This window comes from Phyllobates terribilis, unplaced genomic scaffold (genome assembly GCF_046119375.1).
Source record: "Phyllobates terribilis strain yellow unplaced genomic scaffold, ASM4611937v1 Scaffold_7355__1_contigs__length_38269, whole genome shotgun sequence".
NCBI classification, from domain to species: domain Eukaryota; kingdom Metazoa; phylum Chordata; class Amphibia; order Anura; family Dendrobatidae; genus Phyllobates; species Phyllobates terribilis.
The window spans coordinates 1-18,829 of NW_027370096.1; the positions used below are offsets into that span (position 1 = coordinate 1).

General features: G+C 45.4%; 14 non-coding genes across 14 annotated transcripts; all 14 read left to right on the forward strand.

The window, feature by feature from the left end:
* Positions 1–519: 519 nt before the first annotated feature.
* Positions 520–710, forward strand: LOC141251617 (U2 spliceosomal RNA). Its single transcript, XR_012313280.1, has one exon. It is a non-coding gene; the product is annotated as a U2 spliceosomal RNA (small nuclear RNA).
* A 1,118-nt stretch (positions 711–1,828) lies between these two features.
* LOC141251645 (U2 spliceosomal RNA) lies at positions 1,829–2,018 on the forward strand. The gene has a single exon (XR_012313307.1). It is a non-coding gene; the product is annotated as a U2 spliceosomal RNA (small nuclear RNA).
* A 1,120-nt stretch (positions 2,019–3,138) lies between these two features.
* Positions 3,139–3,329, forward strand: LOC141251644 (U2 spliceosomal RNA). The gene has a single exon (XR_012313305.1). It is a non-coding gene; the product is annotated as a U2 spliceosomal RNA (small nuclear RNA).
* Positions 3,330–4,446: 1,117 nt separating this feature from the next.
* Positions 4,447–4,637, forward strand: LOC141251629 (U2 spliceosomal RNA). The gene has a single exon (XR_012313291.1). It is a non-coding gene; the product is annotated as a U2 spliceosomal RNA (small nuclear RNA).
* Positions 4,638–5,755: 1,118 nt separating this feature from the next.
* LOC141251641 (U2 spliceosomal RNA) lies at positions 5,756–5,946 on the forward strand. Its single transcript, XR_012313302.1, has one exon. It is a non-coding gene; the product is annotated as a U2 spliceosomal RNA (small nuclear RNA).
* Positions 5,947–7,064: 1,118 nt separating this feature from the next.
* On the forward strand, positions 7,065–7,255 carry LOC141251646 (U2 spliceosomal RNA). Its single transcript, XR_012313308.1, has one exon. It is a non-coding gene; the product is annotated as a U2 spliceosomal RNA (small nuclear RNA).
* Positions 7,256–8,373: 1,118 nt separating this feature from the next.
* LOC141251647 (U2 spliceosomal RNA) lies at positions 8,374–8,564 on the forward strand. Its single transcript, XR_012313309.1, has one exon. It is a non-coding gene; the product is annotated as a U2 spliceosomal RNA (small nuclear RNA).
* A 1,118-nt stretch (positions 8,565–9,682) lies between these two features.
* LOC141251618 (U2 spliceosomal RNA) lies at positions 9,683–9,873 on the forward strand. The gene has a single exon (XR_012313281.1). It is a non-coding gene; the product is annotated as a U2 spliceosomal RNA (small nuclear RNA).
* Positions 9,874–10,991: 1,118 nt separating this feature from the next.
* Positions 10,992–11,182, forward strand: LOC141251619 (U2 spliceosomal RNA). Its single transcript, XR_012313282.1, has one exon. It is a non-coding gene; the product is annotated as a U2 spliceosomal RNA (small nuclear RNA).
* A 1,118-nt stretch (positions 11,183–12,300) lies between these two features.
* LOC141251620 (U2 spliceosomal RNA) lies at positions 12,301–12,491 on the forward strand. Its single transcript, XR_012313283.1, has one exon. It is a non-coding gene; the product is annotated as a U2 spliceosomal RNA (small nuclear RNA).
* A 1,121-nt stretch (positions 12,492–13,612) lies between these two features.
* Positions 13,613–13,803, forward strand: LOC141251621 (U2 spliceosomal RNA). The gene has a single exon (XR_012313284.1). It is a non-coding gene; the product is annotated as a U2 spliceosomal RNA (small nuclear RNA).
* Positions 13,804–14,924: 1,121 nt separating this feature from the next.
* Positions 14,925–15,115, forward strand: LOC141251622 (U2 spliceosomal RNA). Its single transcript, XR_012313285.1, has one exon. It is a non-coding gene; the product is annotated as a U2 spliceosomal RNA (small nuclear RNA).
* Positions 15,116–16,236: 1,121 nt separating this feature from the next.
* On the forward strand, positions 16,237–16,427 carry LOC141251624 (U2 spliceosomal RNA). The gene has a single exon (XR_012313286.1). It is a non-coding gene; the product is annotated as a U2 spliceosomal RNA (small nuclear RNA).
* A 1,118-nt stretch (positions 16,428–17,545) lies between these two features.
* Positions 17,546–17,736, forward strand: LOC141251625 (U2 spliceosomal RNA). Its single transcript, XR_012313287.1, has one exon. It is a non-coding gene; the product is annotated as a U2 spliceosomal RNA (small nuclear RNA).
* Positions 17,737–18,829: the final 1,093 nt, after the last annotated feature.

An 18,829-nucleotide genomic window follows, 5' to 3' on the forward strand; every position in this document is an offset into this window, starting at 1 on the left:
CTGTTGCTTATGGCGGTCTCTGTGAGCTTCTCAGCGACATTCAGCCAGCCAGGTATCCTGCCTGCAGTAGATGGAATGTGGCAATGGAACGCTGGCTGCGCGTGTCATAATAGGCTCTGAGCCTTTATATACCTGTGCACAGCAGCAGCCACCTTCAGTCTGCTGCTGGACAGCCAGCAGCAGCAGCAGCAGCAGGAGAGGTATGTAATCAGGAGCCCTCCTGCTAAGGGTAGACAGCTGCTCGTTCCACCCCACCCCCCGCCTTAATTGGTTCTCCTCCCTTCCAACGGTGTTGAGGCGGGTGGGAACAGCAGGGGGTGAAGGTGCTGTGTTTAAAGAGGTGGAGTTATGCAGATCTAAAACGCGTGGATTGCAGCAGCAGCAAGCCGAAAAGTGCAGGCATGTAAGGGATCTAGAGGTTGACAACATGTCTTCTTAACGGGAGTCCAGGAGCTCATCTCCACAAATGGACTTTTTAGGATCCTTGGGTGGCTCCGTAGTTTGAAACCAATTCTGGTTATCGCTTCTCGGCCTTTTGGCTAAGATCAAGTGTAGTATCTGTTCTTATCAGTTTAATATCTGATACGTCCCCTATCTGGGGACCATATATTAAATGGATTTTTAGAACAGGGAGATGGAAAAAGAGCTTGCTCTGTCCACTCCACGCATTGACCTGGTATTGCAGTATCTCCAGGACCGGTGCACCCCTTCTTTAATGCAGTTTCTAAAATCAGAAAGAATTGAATTCAATGTTTTTTGTTCATTTTGCTTGTTTGTCGGATTTTGGGATGGACTCTTTGGCTCTGCTTTTCTTCTCCTCATTGGATTTTTCATGTTCAAAGTTGCAGAAGCCAGATTACAAGCTCATTTTGGTTCAACTTCAGCAACTGTGCATTGCATTGCCATGTAATGTGATGCAATGCTATCTTTCTAGCTCTCCCTTTCTACTTCCTTTTGGATAAACAGACATATTAGGCAAGCATTTTGGAGCTTTCACCTAAATAACTACAGGTGGTGAGATAAGCTGCACAATATAATTGACCTTTCAGTATATTGTTGCACACACACCATCTATTTAGCAAATGCCCTTGTTATCAACAGCAGCCTTTTAAACTCACCCGAGCTAACAGGTATGTGCGCTGGTTACACTGCTGCGCTTAAAATTTCTTTTTTGGTTTGCTACAATGCCTTTTCTGAAACGTTGTCTCCTTCTGCTGGAACACTGACTTCTTTCATTTAATGCCTGCAGACTATAAAAGAGAACCCAACCCAAAAAGTTTGGTTGATTAGTCTGTGGCATTCTGTTAAACTGTTGCTTATGGCGGTCTCTGTGAGCTTCTCAGCGACATTCAGCCAGCCAGGTATCCTGCCTGCAGTAGATGGAATGTGGCAATGGAACGCTGGCTGCGCGTGTCATAATAGGCTCTGAGCCTTTATATACCTGTGCACAGCAGCAGCCACCTTCAGTCTGTGCTGGACAGCCAGCAGCAGCAGCAGCAGCAGGAGAGGTATGTAAATCAGGAGCCCTCCTGCTAAGGGTAGACAGCTGCTCGTTCCACCCCACCCCCCGCCTTAATTGGTTTCTCCTCCCTTCCAACGGTGTTGAGGCGGGGTGGGAACAGCAGGGGGTGAAGGTGCTGTGTTTAAAGAGGTGGAGTTATGCAGATCTAAAACGCGTGATTGCAGCAGCAGCAAGCCGAAAAGTGCAGGCATGTAAGGGATCTAGAGGTTGACAACATGTCTTCTTAACGGGAGTCCAGGAGCTCATCTCCACAAATGGACTTTTTAGGATCCTTGGGTGGCTCCGTAGTTTGAACCAATTCTGGTTATCGCTTCTCGGCCTTTTGGCTAAGATCAAGTGTAGTATCTGTTCTTATCAGTTAATATCTGATACGTCCCCTATCTGGGGACCATATATTAAATGGATTTTTAGAACAGGGAGATGGAAAAAGAGCTTGCTCTGTCCACTCCACGCATTGACCTGGTATTGCAGTATCTCCAGGACCGGTGCACCCCTTCTTTAATGCAGTTTCTAAAATCAGAAAGAATTGAATTCAATGTTTTTTGTTCATTTTGCTTGTTTGTCGGATTTTGGGATGGACTCTTTGGCTCTGCTTTTCTTCTCCTCATTGGATTTTTCATGTTCAAAGTTGCAGAAGCCAGATTACAAGCTCATTTTGGTTCAACTTCAGCAACTGTGCATTGCATTGCCATGTAATGTGATGCAATGCTATCTTTCTAGCTCTCCCTTTCTACTTCCTTTTGGATAAACAGACATATTAGGCAAGCATTTTGGAGCTTTCACCTAAATAACTACAGGTGGTGAGATAAGCTGCACAATATAATTGACCTTTCAGTATATTGTTGCACACACACCATCTATTTAGCAAATGCCCTTGTTATCAACAGCAGCCTTTTAAACTCACCCGAGCTAACAGGTATGTGCGCTGGTTACACTGCTGCGCTTAAAATTTCTTTTTTGGTTTGCTACAATGCCTTTTCTGAAACGTTGTCTCCTTTCTGCTGGAACACTGACTTCTTTCATTTAATGCCTGCAGACTATAAAAGAGAACCAACCCAAAAAGTTTGGTTGATTAGTCTGTGGCATTCTGTTAAACTGTTGCTTATGGCGGTCTCTGTGAGCTTCTCAGCGACATTCAGCCAGCCAGGTATCCTGCCTGCAGTAGATGGAATGTGGCAATGGAACGCTGGCTGCGCGTGTCATAATAGGCTCTGAGCCTTTATATACCTGTGCACAGCAGCAGCCACCTTCAGTCTGCTGCTGGACAGCCAGCAGCAGCAGCAGCAGCAGGAGAGGTATGTAATCAGGAGCCCTCCTGCTAAGGGTAGACAGCTGCTCGTTCCACCCCACCCCCCGCCTTAATTGTTCTCCTCCCTTCCAACGGTGTTGAGGCGGGTGGGAACAGCAGGGGGTTGAAGGTGCTGTGTTTAAAGAGGTGGAGTTATGCAGATCTAAAACGCGTGGATTGCAGCAGCAGCAAGCCGAAAAGTGCAGGCATGTAAGGGATCTAGAGGTTGACAACATGTCTTCTTAACGGGAGTCCAGGAGCTCATCTCCACAAATGGACTTTTTTAGGATCCTTGGGTGGCTCCCGTAGTTTGAAACCAATTCTGGTTATCGCTTCTCGGCCTTTTTGCTAAGATCAAGTGTAGTATCTGTTCTTATCAGTTTAATATCTGATACGTCCCCTATCTGGGGACCATATATTAAATGGATTTTTAGAACAGGGAGATGGAAAAAGAGCTTGCTCTGTCCACTCCACGCATTGACCTGGTATTGCAGTATCTCCAGGACCGGTGCACCCCTTCTTTAATGCAGTTTCTAAAATCAGAAAGAATTGAATTCAATGTTTTTTGTTCATTTTGCTTGTTTGTCGGATTTTGGGATGGACTCTTTGGTCTGCTTTTCTTCTCCTCATTGGATTTTTCATGTTCAAAGTTGCAGAAGCCAGATTACAAGCTCATTTTGGTTCAACTTCAGCAACTGTGCATTGCATTGCCATGTAATGTGATGCAATGCTATCTTTCTAGCTCTCCCTTTCTACTTCCTTTTGGATAAACAGACATATTAGGCAAGCATTTTGGAGCTTTCACCTAAATAACTACAGGTGGTGAGATAAGCTGCACAATATAATTGACCTTTCAGTATATTGTTGCACACACACCATCTATTTAGCAAATGCCCTTGTTATCAACAGCAGCCTTTTAAACTCACCCGAGCTAACAGGTATGTGCGCTGGTTACACTGCTGCGCTTAAAATTTCTTTTTTGGTTTGCTACAATGCCTTTTCTGAAACGTTGTCTCCTTCTGCTGGAACACTGACTTCTTTCATTTAATGCCTGCAGACTATAAAAGAGAACCCAACCCAAAAAGTTTGGTTGATTAGTCTGTGGCATTCTGTTAAACTGTTGCTTATGGCGGTCTCTGTGAGCTTCTCAGCGACATTCAGCCAGCCAGGTATCCTGCCTGCAGTAGATGGAATGTGGCAATGGAACGCTGGCTGCGCGTGTCATAATAGGCTCTGAGCCTTTATATACCTGTGCACAGCAGCAGCCACCTTCAGTCTGCTGCTGGACAGCCAGCAGCAGCAGCAGCAGCAGGAGAGGTATGTAATCAGGAGCCCTCCTGCTAAGGGTAGACAGCTGCTCGTTCCACCCCACCCCCCGCCTTAATTGGTTCTCCTCCCTTCCAACGGTGTTGAGGCGGGTGGGAACAGCAGGGGGTGAAGGTGCTGTGTTTAAAGAGGTGGAGTTATGCAGATCTAAAACGCGTGGATTGCAGCAGCAGCAAGCCGAAAAGTGCAGGCATGTAAGGGATCTAGAGGTTGACAACATGTCTTCTTAACGGGAGTCCAGGAGCTCATCTCCACAAATGGACTTTTTAGGATCCTTGGGTGGCTCCGTAGTTTGAAACCAATTCTGGTTATCGCTTCTCGGCCTTTTGGCTAAGATCAAGTGTAGTATCTGTTCTTATCAGTTTAATATCTGATACGTCCCCTATCTGGGGACCATATATTAAATGGATTTTTAGAACAGGGAGATGGAAAAAGAGCTTGCTCTGTCCACTCCACGCATTGACCTGGTATTGCAGTATCTCCAGGACCGGTGCACCCCTTCTTTAATGCAGTTTCTAAAATCAGAAAGAATTGAATTCAATGTTTTTTGTTCATTTTGCTTGTTTGTCGGATTTTGGGATGGACTCTTTGGCTCTGCTTTTCTTCTCCTCATTGGATTTTTCATGTTCAAAGTTGCAGAAGCCAGATTACAAGCTCATTTTGGTTCAACTTCAGCAACTGTGCATTGCATTGCCATGTAATGTGATGCAATGCTATCTTTCTAGCTCTCCCTTTCTACTTCCTTTTGGATAAACAGACATATTAGGCAAGCATTTTGGAGCTTTCACCTAAATAACTACAGGTGGTGAGATAAGCTGCACAATATAATTGACCTTTCAGTATATTGTTGCACACACACCATCTATTTAGCAAATGCCCTTGTTATCAACAGCAGCCTTTTAAACTCACCCGAGCTAACAGGTATGTGCGCTGGTTACACTGCTGCGCTTAAAATTTCTTTTTTGGTTTGCTACAATGCCTTTTCTGAAACGTTGTCTCCTTCTGCTGGAACACTGACTTCTTTCATTTAATGCCTGCAGACTATAAAAGAGAACCCAACCCAAAAAGTTTGGTTGATTAGTCTGTGGCATTCTGTTAAACTGTTGCTTATGGCGGTCTCTGTGAGCTTCTCAGCGACATTCAGCCAGCCAGGTATCCTGCCTGCAGTAGATGGAATGTGGCAATGGAACGCTGGCTGCGCGTGTCATAATAGGCTCTGAGCCTTTATATACCTGTGCACAGCAGCAGCCACCTTCAGTCTGCTGCTGGACAGCCAGCAGCAGCAGCAGCAGCAGGAGAGGTATGTAATCAGGAGCCCTCCTGCTAAGGGTAGACAGCTGCTCGTTCCACCCCACCCCCCGCCTTAATTGGTTCTCCTCCCTTCCAACGGTGTTGAGGCGGGTGGGAACAGCAGGGGGTGAAGGTGCTGTGTTTAAAGAGGTGGAGTTATGCAGATCTAAAACGCGTGGATTGCAGCAGCAGCAAGCCGAAAAGTGCAGGCATGTAAGGGATCTAGAGGTTGACAACATGTCTTCTTAACGGGAGTCCAGGAGCTCATCTCCACAAATGGACTTTTTAGGATCCTTGGGTGGCTCCGTAGTTTGAAACCAATTCTGGTTATCGCTTCTCGGCCTTTTGGCTAAGATCAAGTGTAGTATCTGTTCTTATCAGTTTAATATCTGATACGTCCCCTATCTGGGGACCATATATTAAATGGATTTTTAGAACAGGGAGATGGAAAAAGAGCTTGCTCTGTCCACTCCACGCATTGACCTGGTATTGCAGTATCTCCAGGACCGGTGCACCCCTTCTTTAATGCAGTTTCTAAAATCAGAAAGAATTGAATTCAATGTTTTTTGTTCATTTTGCTTGTTTGTCGGATTTTGGGATGGACTCTTTGGCTCTGCTTTTCTTCTCCTCATTGGATTTTTCATGTTCAAAGTTGCAGAAGCCAGATTACAAGCTCATTTTGGTTCAACTTCAGCAACTGTGCATTGCATTGCCATGTAATGTGATGCAATGCTATCTTTCTAGCTCTCCCTTTCTACTTCCTTTTGGATAAACAGACATATTAGGCAAGCATTTTGGAGCTTTCACCTAAATAACTACAGGTGGTGAGATAAGCTGCACAATATAATTGACCTTTCAGTATATTGTTGCACACACACCATCTATTTAGCAAATGCCCTTGTTATCAACAGCAGCCTTTTAAACTCACCCGAGCTAACAGGTATGTGCGCTGGTTACACTGCTGCGCTTAAAATTTCTTTTTTGGTTTGCTACAATGCCTTTTCTGAAACGTTGTCTCCTTCTGCTGGAACACTGACTTCTTTCATTTAATGCCTGCAGACTATAAAAGAGAACCCAACCCAAAAAGTTTGGTTGATTAGTCTGTGGCATTCTGTTAAACTGTTGCTTATGGCGGTCTCTGTGAGCTTCTCAGCGACATTCAGCCAGCCAGGTATCCTGCCTGCAGTAGATGGAATGTGGCAATGGAACGCTGGCTGCGCGTGTCATAATAGGCTCTGAGCCTTTATATACCTGTGCACAGCAGCAGCCACCTTCAGTCTGCTGCTGGACAGCCAGCAGCAGCAGCAGCAGCAGGAGAGGTATGTAATCAGGAGCCCTCCTGCTAAGGGTAGACAGCTGCTCGTTCCACCCCACCCCCCGCCTTAATTGGTTCTCCTCCCTTCCAACGGTGTTGAGGCGGGTGGGAACAGCAGGGGGTGAAGGTGCTGTGTTTAAAGAGGTGGAGTTATGCAGATCTAAAACGCGTGGATTGCAGCAGCAGCAAGCCGAAAAGTGCAGGCATGTAAGGGATCTAGAGGTTGACAACATGTCTTCTTAACGGGAGTCCAGGAGCTCATCTCCACAAATGGACTTTTTAGGATCCTTGGGTGGCTCCGTAGTTTGAAACCAATTCTGGTTATCGCTTCTCGGCCTTTTGGCTAAGATCAAGTGTAGTATCTGTTCTTATCAGTTTAATATCTGATACGTCCCCTATCTGGGGACCATATATTAAATGGATTTTTAGAACAGGGAGATGGAAAAAGAGCTTGCTCTGTCCACTCCACGCATTGACCTGGTATTGCAGTATCTCCAGGACCGGTGCACCCCTTCTTTAATGCAGTTTCTAAAATCAGAAAGAATTGAATTCAATGTTTTTTGTTCATTTTGCTTGTTTGTCGGATTTTGGGATGGACTCTTTGGCTCTGCTTTTCTTCTCCTCATTGGATTTTTCATGTTCAAAGTTGCAGAAGCCAGATTACAAGCTCATTTTGGTTCAACTTCAGCAACTGTGCATTGCATTGCCATGTAATGTGATGCAATGCTATCTTTCTAGCTCTCCCTTTCTACTTCCTTTTGGATAAACAGACATATTAGGCAAGCATTTTGGAGCTTTCACCTAAATAACTACAGGTGGTGAGATAAGCTGCACAATATAATTGACCTTTCAGTATATTGTTGCACACACACCATCTATTTAGCAAATGCCCTTGTTATCAACAGCAGCCTTTTAAACTCACCCGAGCTAACAGGTATGTGCGCTGGTTACACTGCTGCGCTTAAAATTTCTTTTTTGGTTTGCTACAATGCCTTTTCTGAAACGTTGTCTCCTTCTGCTGGAACACTGACTTCTTTCATTTAATGCCTGCAGACTATAAAAGAGAACCCAACCCAAAAAGTTTGGTTGATTAGTCTGTGGCATTCTGTTAAACTGTTGCTTATGGCGGTCTCTGTGAGCTTCTCAGCGACATTCAGCCAGCCAGGTATCCTGCCTGCAGTAGATGGAATGTGGCAATGGAACGCTGGCTGCGCGTGTCATAATAGGCTCTGAGCCTTTATATACCTGTGCACAGCAGCAGCCACCTTCAGTCTGCTGCTGGACAGCCAGCAGCAGCAGCAGCAGCAGGAGAGGTATGTAATCAGGAGCCCTCCTGCTAAGGGTAGACAGCTGCTCGTTCCACCCCACCCCCCGCCTTAATTGGTTCTCCTCCCTTCCAACGGTGTTGAGGCGGGTGGGAACAGCAGGGGGTGAAGGTGCTGTGTTTAAAGAGGTGGAGTTATGCAGATCTAAAACGCGTGGATTGCAGCAGCAGCAAGCCGAAAAGTGCAGGCATGTAAGGGATCTAGAGGTTGACAACATGTCTTCTTAACGGGAGTCCAGGAGCTCATCTCCACAAATGGACTTTTTAGGATCCTTGGGTGGCTCCGTAGTTTGAAACCAATTCTGGTTATCGCTTCTCGGCCTTTTGGCTAAGATCAAGTGTAGTATCTGTTCTTATCAGTTTAATATCTGATACGTCCCCTATCTGGGGACCATATATTAAATGGATTTTTAGAACAGGGAGATGGAAAAAGAGCTTGCTCTGTCCACTCCACGCATTGACCTGGTATTGCAGTATCTCCAGGACCGGTGCACCCCTTCTTTAATGCAGTTTCTAAAATCAGAAAGAATTGAATTCAATGTTTTTTGTTCATTTTGCTTGTTTGTCGGATTTTGGGATGGACTCTTTGGCTCTGCTTTTCTTCTCCTCATTGGATTTTTCATGTTCAAAGTTGCAGAAGCCAGATTACAAGCTCATTTTGGTTCAACTTCAGCAACTGTGCATTGCATTGCCATGTAATGTGATGCAATGCTATCTTTCTAGCTCTCCCTTTCTACTTCCTTTTGGATAAACAGACATATTAGGCAAGCATTTTGGAGCTTTCACCTAAATAACTACAGGTGGTGAGATAAGCTGCACAATATAATTGACCTTTCAGTATATTGTTGCACACACACCATCTATTTAGCAAATGCCCTTGTTATCAACAGCAGCCTTTTAAACTCACCCGAGCTAACAGGTATGTGCGCTGGTTACACTGCTGCGCTTAAAATTTCTTTTTTGGTTTGCTACAATGCCTTTTCTGAAACGTTGTCTCCTTCTGCTGGAACACTGACTTCTTTCATTTAATGCCTGCAGACTATAAAAGAGAACCCAACCCAAAAAGTTTGGTTGATTAGTCTGTGGCATTCTGTTAAACTGTTGCTTATGGCGGTCTCTGTGAGCTTCTCAGCGACATTCAGCCAGCCAGGTATCCTGCCTGCAGTAGATGGAATGTGGCAATGGAACGCTGGCTGCGCGTGTCATAATAGGCTCTGAGCCTTTATATACCTGTGCACAGCAGCAGCCACCTTCAGTCTGCTGCTGGACAGCCAGCAGCAGCAGCAGCAGCAGGAGAGGTATGTAATCAGGAGCCCTCCTGCTAAGGGTAGACAGCTGCTCGTTCCACCCCACCCCCCGCCTTAATTGGTTCTCCTCCCTTCCAACGGTGTTGAGGCGGGTGGGAACAGCAGGGGGTGAAGGTGCTGTGTTTAAAGAGGTGGAGTTATGCAGATCTAAAACGCGTGGATTGCAGCAGCAGCAAGCCGAAAAGTGCAGGCATGTAAGGGATCTAGAGGTTGACAACATGTCTTCTTAACGGGAGTCCAGGAGCTCATCTCCACAAATGGACTTTTTAGGATCCTTGGGTGGCTCCGTAGTTTGAAACCAATTCTGGTTATCGCTTCTCGGCCTTTTGGCTAAGATCAAGTGTAGTATCTGTTCTTATCAGTTTAATATCTGATACGTCCCCTATCTGGGGACCATATATTAAATGGATTTTTAGAACAGGGAGATGGAAAAAGAGCTTGCTCTGTCCACTCCACGCATTGACCTGGTATTGCAGTATCTCCAGGACCGGTGCACCCCTTCTTTAATGCAGTTTCTAAAATCAGAAAGAATTGAATTCAATGTTTTTTGTTCATTTTGCTTGTTTGTCGGATTTTGGGATGGACTCTTTGGCTCTGCTTTTCTTCTCCTCATTGGATTTTTCATGTTCAAAGTTGCAGAAGCCAGATTACAAGCTCATTTTGGTTCAACTTCAGCAACTGTGCATTGCATTGCCATGTAATGTGATGCAATGCTATCTTTCTAGCTCTCCCTTTCTACTTCCTTTTGGATAAACAGACATATTAGGCAAGCATTTTGGAGCTTTCACCTAAATAACTACAGGTGGTGAGATAAGCTGCACAATATAATTGACCTTTCAGTATATTGTTGCACACACACCATCTATTTAGCAAATGCCCTTGTTATCAACAGCAGCCTTTTAAACTCACCCGAGCTAACAGGTATGTGCGCTGGTTACACTGCTGCGCTTAAAATTTCTTTTTTGGTTTGCTACAATGCCTTTTCTGAAACGTTGTCTCCTTCTGCTGGAACACTGACTTCTTTCATTTAATGCCTGCAGACTATAAAAGAGAACCCAACCCAAAAAGTTTGGTTGATTAGTCTGTGGCATTCTGTTAAACTGTTGCTTATGGCGGTCTCTGTGAGCTTCTCAGCGACATTCAGCCAGCCAGGTATCCTGCCTGCAGTAGATGGAATGTGGCAATGGAACGCTGGCTGCGCGTGTCATAATAGGCTCTGAGCCTTTATATACCTGTGCACAGCAGCAGCCACCTTCAGTCTGCTGCTGGACAGCCAGCAGCAGCAGCAGCAGCAGGAGAGGTATGTAATCAGGAGCCCTCCTGCTAAGGGTAGACAGCTGCTCGTTCCACCCCACCCCCCGCCTTAATTGGTTCTCCTCCCTTCCAACGGTGTTGAGGCGGGTGGGAACAGCAGGGGGTGAAGGTGCTGTGTTTAAAGAGGTGGAGTTATGCAGATCTAAAACGCGTGGATTGCAGCAGCAGCAAGCCGAAAAGTGCAGGCATGTAAGGGATCTAGAGGTTGACAACATGTCTTCTTAACGGGAGTCCAGGAGCTCATCTCCACAAATGGACTTTTTAGGATCCTTGGGTGGCTCCGTAGTTTGAAACCAATTCTGGTTATCGCTTCTCGGCCTTTTGGCTAAGATCAAGTGTAGTATCTGTTCTTATCAGTTTAATATCTGATACGTCCCCTATCTGGGGACCATATATTAAATGGATTTTTAGAACAGGGAGATGGAAAAAGAGCTTGCTCTGTCCACTCCACGCATTGACCTGGTATTGCAGTATCTCCAGGACCGGTGCACCCCTTCTTTAATGCAGTTTCTAAAATCAGAAAGAATTGAATTCAATGTTTTTTGTTCATTTTGCTTGTTTGTCGGATTTTGGGATGGACTCTTTGGCTCTGCTTTTCTTCTCCTCATTGGATTTTTCATGTTCAAAGTTGCAGAAGCCAGATTACAAGCTCATTTTGGTTCAACTTCAGCAACTGTGCATTGCATTGCCATGTAATGTGATGCAATGCTATCTTTCTAGCTCTCCCTTTCTACTTCCTTTTGGATAAACAGACATATTAGGCAAGCATTTTGGAGCTTTCACCTAAATAACTACAGGTGGTGAGATAAGCTGCACAATATAATTGACCTTTCAGTATATTGTTGCACACACACCATCTATTTAGCAAATGCCCTTGTTATCAACAGCAGCCTTTTAAACTCACCCGAGCTAACAGGTATGTGCGCTGGTTACACTGCTGCGCTTAAAATTTCTTTTTTGGTTTGCTACAATGCCTTTTCTGAAACGTTGTCTCCTTCTGCTGGAACACTGACTTCTTTCATTTAATGCCTGCAGACTATAAAAGAGAACCCAACCCAAAAAGTTTGGTTGATTAGTCTGTGGCATTCTGTTAAACTGTTGCTTATGGCGGTCTCTGTGAGCTTCTCAGCGACATTCAGCCAGCCAGGTATCCTGCCTGCAGTAGATGGAATGTGGCAATGGAACGCTGGCTGCGCGTGTCATAATAGGCTCTGAGCCTTTATATACCTGTGCACAGCAGCAGCCACCTTCAGTCTGCTGCTGGACAGCCAGCAGCAGCAGCAGCAGCAGGAGAGGTATGTAATCAGGAGCCCTCCTGCTAAGGGTAGACAGCTGCTCGTTCCACCCCACCCCCCGCCTTAATTGGTTCTCCTCCCTTCCAACGGTGTTGAGGCGGGTGGGAACAGCAGGGGGTGAAGGTGCTGTGTTTAAAGAGGTGGAGTTATGCAGATCTAAAACGCGTGGATTGCAGCAGCAGCAAGCCGAAAAGTGCAGGCATGTAAGGGATCTAGAGGTTGACAACATGTCTTCTTAACGGGAGTCCAGGAGCTCATCTCCACAAATGGACTTTTTAGGATCCTTGGGTGGCTCCGTAGTTTGAAACCAATTCTGGTTATCGCTTCTCGGCCTTTTGGCTAAGATCAAGTGTAGTATCTGTTCTTATCAGTTTAATATCTGATACGTCCCCTATCTGGGGACCATATATTAAATGGATTTTTAGAACAGGGAGATGGAAAAAGAGCTTGCTCTGTCCACTCCACGCATTGACCTGGTATTGCAGTATCTCCAGGACCGGTGCACCCCTTCTTTAATGCAGTTTCTAAAATCAGAAAGAATTGAATTCAATGTTTTTTGTTCATTTTGCTTGTTTGTCGGATTTTGGGATGGACTCTTTGGCTCTGCTTTTCTTCTCCTCATTGGATTTTTCATGTTCAAAGTTGCAGAAGCCAGATTACAAGCTCATTTTGGTTCAACTTCAGCAACTGTGCATTGCATTGCCATGTAATGTGATGCAATGCTATCTTTCTAGCTCTCCCTTTCTACTTCCTTTTGGATAAACAGACATATTAGGCAAGCATTTTGGAGCTTTCACCTAAATAACTACAGGTGGTGAGATAAGCTGCACAATATAATTGACCTTTCAGTATATTGTTGCACACACACCATCTATTTAGCAAATGCCCTTGTTATCAACAGCAGCCTTTTAAACTCACCCGAGCTAACAGGTATGTGCGCTGGTTACACTGCTGCGCTTAAAATTTCTTTTTTGGTTTGCTACAATGCCTTTTCTGAAACGTTGTCTCCTTCTGCTGGAACACTGACTTCTTTCATTTAATGCCTGCAGACTATAAAAGAGAACCCAACCCAAAAAGTTTGGTTGATTAGTCTGTGGCATTCTGTTAAACTGTTGCTTATGGCGGTCTCTGTGAGCTTCTCAGCGACATTCAGCCAGCCAGGTATCCTGCCTGCAGTAGATGGAATGTGGCAATGGAACGCTGGCTGCGCGTGTCATAATAGGCTCTGAGCCTTTATATACCTGTGCACAGCAGCAGCCACCTTCAGTCTGCTGCTGGACAGCCAGCAGCAGCAGCAGCAGCAGCAGGAGAGGTATGTAATCAGGAGCCCTCCTGCTAAGGGTAGACAGCTGCTCGTTCCACCCCACCCCCCGCCTTAATTGGTTCTCCTCCCTTCCAACGGTGTTGAGGCGGGTGGGAACAGCAGGGGGTGAAGGTGCTGTGTTTAAAGAGGTGGAGTTATGCAGATCTAAAACGCGTGGATTGCAGCAGCAGCAAGCCGAAAAGTGCAGGCATGTAAGGGATCTAGAGGTTGACAACATGTCTTCTTAACGGGAGTCCAGGAGCTCATCTCCACAAATGGACTTTTTAGGATCCTTGGGTGGCTCCGTAGTTTGAAACCAATTCTGGTTATCGCTTCTCGGCCTTTTGGCTAAGATCAAGTGTAGTATCTGTTCTTATCAGTTTAATATCTGATACGTCCCCTATCTGGGGACCATATATTAAATGGATTTTTAGAACAGGGAGATGGAAAAAGAGCTTGCTCTGTCCACTCCACGCATTGACCTGGTATTGCAGTATCTCCAGGACCGGTGCACCCCTTCTTTAATGCAGTTTCTAAAATCAGAAAGAATTGAATTCAATGTTTTTTGTTCATTTTGCTTGTTTGTCGGATTTTGGGATGGACTCTTTGGCTCTGCTTTTCTTCTCCTCATTGGATTTTTCATGTTCAAAGTTGCAGAAGCCAGATTACAAGCTCATTTTGGTTCAACTTCAGCAACTGTGCATTGCATTGCCATGTAATGTGATGCAATGCTATCTTTCTAGCTCTCCCTTTCTACTTCCTTTTGGATAAACAGACATATTAGGCAAGCATTTTGGAGCTTTCACCTAAATAACTACAGGTGGTGAGATAAGCTGCACAATATAATTGACCTTTCAGTATATTGTTGCACACACACCATCTATTTAGCAAATGCCCTTGTTATCAACAGCAGCCTTTTAAACTCACCCGAGCTAACAGGTATGTGCGCTGGTTACACTGCTGCGCTTAAAATTTCTTTTTTGGTTTGCTACAATGCCTTTTCTGAAACGTTGTCTCCTTCTGCTGGAACACTGACTTCTTTCATTTAATGCCTGCAGACTATAAAAGAGAACCCAACCCAAAAAGTTTGGTTGATTAGTCTGTGGCATTCTGTTAAACTGTTGCTTATGGCGGTCTCTGTGAGCTTCTCAGCGACATTCAGCCAGCCAGGTATCCTGCCTGCAGTAGATGGAATGTGGCAATGGAACGCTGGCTGCGCGTGTCATAATAGGCTCTGAGCCTTTATATACCTGTGCACAGCAGCAGCCACCTTCAGTCTGCTGCTGGACAGCCAGCAGCAGCAGCAGCAGCAGCAGGAGAGGTATGTAATCAGGAGCCCTCCTGCTAAGGGTAGACAGCTGCTCGTTCCACCCCACCCCCCGCCTTAATTGGTTCTCCTCCCTTCCAACGGTGTTGAGGCGGGTGGGAACAGCAGGGGGTGAAGGTGCTGTGTTTAAAGAGGTGGAGTTATGCAGATCTAAAACGCGTGGATTGCAGCAGCAGCAAGCCGAAAAGTGCAGGCATGTAAGGGATCTAGAGGTTGACAACATGTCTTCTTAACGGGAGTCCAGGAGCTCATCTCCACAAATGGACTTTTTAGGATCCTTGGGTGGCTCCGTAGTTTGAAACCAATTCTGGTTATCGCTTCTCGGCCTTTTGGCTAAGATCAAGTGTAGTATCTGTTCTTATCAGTTTAATATCTGATACGTCCCCTATCTGGGGACCATATATTAAATGGATTTTTAGAACAGGGAGATGGAAAAAGAGCTTGCTCTGTCCACTCCACGCATTGACCTGGTATTGCAGTATCTCCAGGACCGGTGCACCCCTTCTTTAATGCAGTTTCTAAAATCAGAAAGAATTGAATTCAATGTTTTTTGTTCATTTTGCTTGTTTGTCGGATTTTGGGATGGACTCTTTGGCTCTGCTTTTCTTCTCCTCATTGGATTTTTCATGTTCAAAGTTGCAGAAGCCAGATTACAAGCTCATTTTGGTTCAACTTCAGCAACTGTGCATTGCATTGCCATGTAATGTGATGCAATGCTATCTTTCTAGCTCTCCCTTTCTACTTCCTTTTGGATAAACAGACATATTAGGCAAGCATTTTGGAGCTTTCACCTAAATAACTACAGGTGGTGAGATAAGCTGCACAATATAATTGACCTTTCAGTATATTGTTGCACACACACCATCTATTTAGCAAATGCCCTTGTTATCAACAGCAGCCTTTTAAACTCACCCGAGCTAACAGGTATGTGCGCTGGTTACACTGCTGCGCTTAAAATTTCTTTTTTGGTTTGCTACAATGCCTTTTCTGAAACGTTGTCTCCTTCTGCTGGAACACTGACTTCTTTCATTTAATGCCTGCAGACTATAAAAGAGAACCCAACCCAAAAAGTTTGGTTGATTAGTCTGTGGCATTCTGTTAAACTGTTGCTTATGGCGGTCTCTGTGAGCTTCTCAGCGACATTCAGCCAGCCAGGTATCCTGCCTGCAGTAGATGGAATGTGGCAATGGAACGCTGGCTGCGCGTGTCATAATAGGCTCTGAGCCTTTATATACCTGTGCACAGCAGCAGCCACCTTCAGTCTGCTGCTGGACAGCCAGCAGCAGCAGCAGCAGCAGCAGGAGAGGTATGTAATCAGGAGCCCTCCTGCTAAGGGTAGACAGCTGCTCGTTCCACCCCACCCCCCGCCTTAATTGGTTCTCCTCCCTTCCAACGGTGTTGAGGCGGGTGGGAACAGCAGGGGGTGAAGGTGCTGTGTTTAAAGAGGTGGAGTTATGCAGATCTAAAACGCGTGGATTGCAGCAGCAGCAAGCCGAAAAGTGCAGGCATGTAAGGGATCTAGAGGTTGACAACATGTCTTCTTAACGGGAGTCCAGGAGCTCATCTCCACAAATGGACTTTTTAGGATCCTTGGGTGGCTCCGTAGTTTGAAACCAATTCTGGTTATCGCTTCTCGGCCTTTTGGCTAAGATCAAGTGTAGTATCTGTTCTTATCAGTTTAATATCTGATACGTCCCCTATCTGGGGACCATATATTAAATGGATTTTTAGAACAGGGAGATGGAAAAAGAGCTTGCTCTGTCCACTCCACGCATTGACCTGGTATTGCAGTATCTCCAGGACCGGTGCACCCCTTCTTTAATGCAGTTTCTAAAATCAGAAAGAATTGAATTCAATGTTTTTTGTTCATTTTGCTTGTTTGTCGGATTTTGGGATGGACTCTTTGGCTCTGCTTTTCTTCTCCTCATTGGATTTTTCATGTTCAAAGTTGCAGAAGCCAGATTACAAGCTCATTTTGGTTCAACTTCAGCAACTGTGCATTGCATTGCCATGTAATGTGATGCAATGCTATCTTTCTAGCTCTCCCTTTCTACTTCCTTTTGGATAAACAGACATATTAGGCAAGCATTTTGGAGCTTTCACCTAAATAACTACAGGTGGTGAGATAAGCTGCACAATATAATTGACCTTTCAGTATATTGTTGCACACACACCATCTATTTAGCAAATGCCCTTGTTATCAACAGCAGCCTTTTAAACTCACCCGAGCTAACAGGTATGTGCGCTGGTTACACTGCTGCGCTTAAAATTTCTTTTTTGGTTTGCTACAATGCCTTTTCTGAAACGTTGTCTCCTTCTGCTGGAACACTGACTTCTTTCATTTAATGCCTGCAGACTATAAAAGAGAACCCAACCCAAAAAGTTTGGTTGATTAGTCTGTGGCATTCTGTTAAACTGTTGCTTATGGCGGTCTCTGTGAGCTTCTCAGCGACATTCAGCCAGCCAGGTATCCTGCCTGCAGTAGATGGAATGTGGCAATGGAACGCTGGCTGCGCGTGTCATAATAGGCTCTGAGCCTTTATATACCTGTGCACAGCAGCAGCCACCTTCAGTCTGCTGCTGGACAGCCAGCAGCAGCAGCAGCAGCAGGAGAGGTATGTAATCAGGAGCCCTCCTGCTAAGGGTAGACAGCTGCTCGTTCCACCCCACCCCCCGCCTTAATTGGTTCTCCTCCCTTCCAACGGTGTTGAGGCGGGTGGGAACAGCAGGGGGTGAAGGTGCTGTGTTTAAAGAGGTGGAGTTATGCAGATCTAAAACGCGTGGATTGCAGCAGCAGCAAGCCGAAAAGTGCAGGCATGTAAGGGATCTAGAGGTTGACAACATGTCTTCTTAACGGGAGTCCAGGAGCTCATCTCCACAAATGGACTTTTTAGGATCCTTGGGTGGCTCCGTAGTTTGAAACCAATTCTGGTTATCGCTTCTCGGCCTTTTGGCTAAGATCAAGTGTAGTATCTGTTCTTATCAGTTTAATATCTGATACGTCCCCTATCTGGGGACCATATATTAAATGGATTTTTAGAACAGGGAGATGGAAAAAGAGCTTGCTCTGTCCACTCCACGCATTGACCTGGTATTGCAGTATCTCCAGGACCGGTGCACCCCTTCTTTAATGCAGTTTCTAAAATCAGAAAGAATTGAATTCAATGTTTTTTGTTCATTTTGCTTGTTTGTCGGATTTTGGGATGGACTCTTTGGCTCTGCTTTTCTTCTCCTCATTGGATTTTTCATGTTCAAAGTTGCAGAAGCCAGATTACAAGCTCATTTTGGTTCAACTTCAGCAACTGTGCATTGCATTGCCATGTAATGTGATGCAATGCTATCTTTCTAGCTCTCCCTTTCTACTTCCTTTTGGATAAACAGACATATTAGGCAAGCATTTTGGAGCTTTCACCTAAATAACTACAGGTGGTGAGATAAGCTGCACAATATAATTGACCTTTCAGTATATTGTTGCACACACACCATCTATTTAGCAAATGCCCTTGTTATCAACAGCAGCCTTTTAAACTCACCCGAGCTAACAGGTATGTGCGCTGGTTACACTGCTGCGCTTAAAATTTCTTTTTTGGTTTGCTACAATGCCTTTTCTGAAACGTTGTCTCCTTCTGCTGGAACACTGACTTCTTTCATTTAATGCCTGCAGACTATAAAAGAGAACCCAACCCAAAAAGTTTGGTTGATTAGTCTGTGGCATTCTGTTAAACTGTTGCTTATGGCGGTCTCTGTGAGCTTCTCAGCGACATTCAGCCAGCCAGGTATCCTGCCTGCAGTAGATGGAATGTGGCAATGGAACGCTGGCTGCGCGTGTCATAATAGGCTCTGAGCCTTTATATACCTGTGCACAGCAGCAGCCACCTTCAGTCTGCTGCTGGACAGCCAGCAGCAGCAGCAGCAGCAGGAGAGGTATGTAATCAGGAGCCCTCCTGCTAAGGGTAGACAGCTGCTCGTTCCACCCCACCCCCCGCCTTAATTGGTTCTCCTCCCTTCCAACGGTGTTGAGGCGGGTGGGAACAGCAGGGGGTGAAGGTGCTGTGTTTAAAGAGGTGGAGTTATGCAGATCTAAAACGCGTGGATTGCAGCAGCAGCAAGCCGAAAAGTGCAGGCATGTAAGGGATCTAGAGGTTGACAACATGTCTTCTTAACGGGAGTCCAGGAGCTCATCTCCACAAATGGACTTTTTAGGATCCTTGGGTGGCT